The sequence below is a fragment of the Vidua chalybeata genome, chromosome 17 (assembly GCF_026979565.1).
Source record: "Vidua chalybeata isolate OUT-0048 chromosome 17, bVidCha1 merged haplotype, whole genome shotgun sequence".
Taxonomy (NCBI): Eukaryota; Metazoa; Chordata; class Aves; order Passeriformes; family Viduidae; genus Vidua; species Vidua chalybeata.
Genome location: NC_071546.1, coordinates 5,878,333 through 5,878,771, shown reverse-complemented (window position 1 = coordinate 5,878,771; position 439 = coordinate 5,878,333).

Here is a 439-nt window from a genome sequence, read left to right as displayed (position 1 = left end):
CTTGAAGGACTCTTCACTGATTCAATTGCCTTTTTACTGACTTGCATGATTTACCTGCATGCTGGCGTAGAGCACCACAGCTCCCCCAGTGTCCTCAGTCCATATATTCAACAGCCAGGAGGGACAGGGATAATGCCCAAATGCGACCTTAAGTGTTACTGATCCATACCAGGAGTCCCTGCATCGCTGCTGTGCTTTTCAGCTCAGCAGGAGCTGCTTCCCAGCAGCCAAAAACCCGGCACCAGATGTTTTGGTTTTTTATTGGAGGCCCAAATGGGGTTATTTAAGAAGAAAAAGGGAAAAAAGAGAGAGAAAACTTCAGTGTGAAACCCAGCTCCTCCCTAGCTGGCGTGGCTCTGCCAAGCTCTGTTGTTTCACACAATTAGACACACGCAGAAATGCAGTGCTGGCATCAGCAGCAAACTGCTGATTTAGATGC